Genomic DNA, 2495 nt, shown 5'->3' with positions numbered 1-2495 from the left:
GCCGTCGGCTCGGGCGCAACTGGGCGGGTAATGTCGTTTGGCGTCCGGGTATGGCTGTTGCGATAGATCGGCGCCCGAGCTCCGGGTCCGCCAACCAGCCCCGCTCGGACCGCCAGTGACGTCACTCCGTGGAGTGGCCTCCCGCAATTGGCGGCTTCGCATCGCAAGTGACGTCACTCCACTGGGTGTCCTCCCACGATCGGCGGCGAGGCTTCGCGCCTGATGACACTGGGGTGGTGGTCAGGTGTCATGTGTTTGGCTTACTGTGCTTATATCATAGGCTTTGTTTGCAGCGTCTAGCAGTTGGCGTCCTTTTGTAGACTGCGTGGGTGAACAAATAATTGTTTCCCGAAATGACCCTCAAATCATTCACACAGACACACGCCCCAGAAGCCCATGCTAAACACTGCCCTTGCCTCCTTTCGGCTCTGAAACCAGGCGCTGTTCCGAGAATGTTGTGTAGCCGGATGGGGATGGGGGAGGGGTGGGGGGGGGGGGGGGGGGGGGTAGGACGGCGGCGGCTACACCGGCGCTGAAAGGCGACAGCACCGTCTAATGACCGGCTGCCGGCGGCACAGTATTTCGTTTCGCGTCGATGCCGTGACCTCCACGCCGTGACGCACAGAGGCTGCCGCCGGGCAGCTACCAAAGCAACGCTGAGCGCCTTGGGGCAAATGACAGGCGTTCCGGGGAGCGCGCTCCGGCCGACCGCGACACGATGGGCACTCCGGTAGTGGCGTCCGGTAATGAAGCGCCCGCCGCCGGCACCGCTCGCTCTAATTGCTGTAGTTACCTGAGAGCAAAAACAAACGGCAACGGGTTCCCGGGGCCGAACTGTTAATGACTACGTGGAGCGGAGTATGACATTTTCCCCTCGCCAAGTTCCCTTTTCAGGGAAGCGATAGCATCGTTCAAATACACCCTGCCCAGCATGCTGGTGGTGGCCATGCAGCCTGGCGTGTTTTAACAGCGTGTCCATGGCATGTTGCATTCAGTACGCCTCAGATAAATCTGAAGGCGACGTAAGCCAGGGGAATGAGTATGGGACGTATGAGTTAAAGCCGTTTGATCTGGCCATAAGGTGCCACAGCTCCGTGCTGCTGTCGCTCGCAAACTGTGTCAGTTGGGAAGAGGTTCAGCGGTATCCTTCACCGCCGTCATTCACAAAGTCATGCGTCGAGAAACAGACTCGAGTGGGGCCGGTGGCTTGGGACAAATCCCGTCTAAGTCGTGTCATTTCTGGGCGGGTATTTCTGTTCCGTGCTAAATGCGCTGGCAGCTCAGGACGACAAGTCTAGACCAACCGATACATGACGGATGAGCTCATCACAATGACACGTCTCTGCACGCTGGTGGTGCCATGCCAGTAGTTCCGTCGCTTCAGTGGACATGGGAGGCGGTTTTCATCCGACTGGGCGGAAGCGGATGGCTTCTCTGCTTAACTGGTGAAATGTGCATTACTCGAATCCCGACATTCTTTGCATGGTGACAGTATGGAATCGGTCGCGAATAGATGCATGGGCTAATGTAGATTTTTCTGTGTCGGTTCATTCCTCTGTCTTTTCGCATCACGCTGCTGTCTGCATAGAACGTTGTCACTCCCGCCGCCGAGACGCGCGGTGAAGTAAGTCACCCTCCGGAAGTTGAACTTCACACGCCACCGTTCGAGGACTCAAGCAAGAATAGAAAGCCTCTGCGTTACTTTAGACGTTCCCTGAGACATATGGCGTCATCTGACGCCCACTTCGCCATTCCGTTGGCCCTTAGTACGCTCATTGACCCTGCTTGATTGTGCTCGCGGCGGACAAGGCAGAAACGCTTCAGTGCGGTCGTGCTTGTGCTAGCTAAATTTGTACGCGTGCCCGGAGATAGGGAGAGAGAGGAGGGAGAGGGGGAGAGAGGGGAAAGAGAGAGACACAGAGAGAAAGACAAAGAGAGGGACACACAGACGAAGAGACACATACACAGACAGAGAGAAAGAGAGAGAGGGGGAGAGAGAGAGAGCGAGAGAGAGAGAGAGAGAGAAAAAAAAGAAAGAGAGAGAGAAGACAGACAGAGACAGAGACAGAGACAGAGAGACAGGGACATAGAGAGACAGAGACAGAGACAGAGGGACAGAGAGACAGAGAGACAGAGACAGGAGGTGTTTCCAGGCTCTCCGCCAGCGACCGGCGCCTCCAATATTGACACAGCGCACGTGGCTCATCGGCTGGCGGGCCAGGCTATCCAATCACCCCCTATCCGGCGTGCTATCCGTCCACGATAAACAGCGGCGCGCGTGACCGCAGCAGCTGCGCGACCACTCATGCCGGCGTGCGGCGCTGACCTTCGACCCCTATCCTACCCTCCCCACCCACCTGCTGTCGCGCATGCTGAGCGCGCAAACCACCCGCGGGCACGAGCTGCGCCGCACCCCGCGGCCAGCTCAGCAGAAGGCGCGGCAGAATGTCAAACAGCGGCGGCGGCGGCGGTTTTGCGCCGAGTTCCGGTCGGTG

Source organism: Pollicipes pollicipes, unplaced genomic scaffold (assembly GCF_011947565.3).
Source record: "Pollicipes pollicipes isolate AB1234 unplaced genomic scaffold, Ppol_2.1 Scaffold_3216;HRSCAF=3773_pilon_pilon_pilon, whole genome shotgun sequence".
In the NCBI taxonomy this organism is placed as follows: Eukaryota; Metazoa; Arthropoda; class Thecostraca; order Pollicipedomorpha; family Pollicipedidae; genus Pollicipes; species Pollicipes pollicipes.
The sequence above is the reverse complement of the archived record's forward strand: the minus strand, read 5'-3'. Positions refer to the sequence as shown.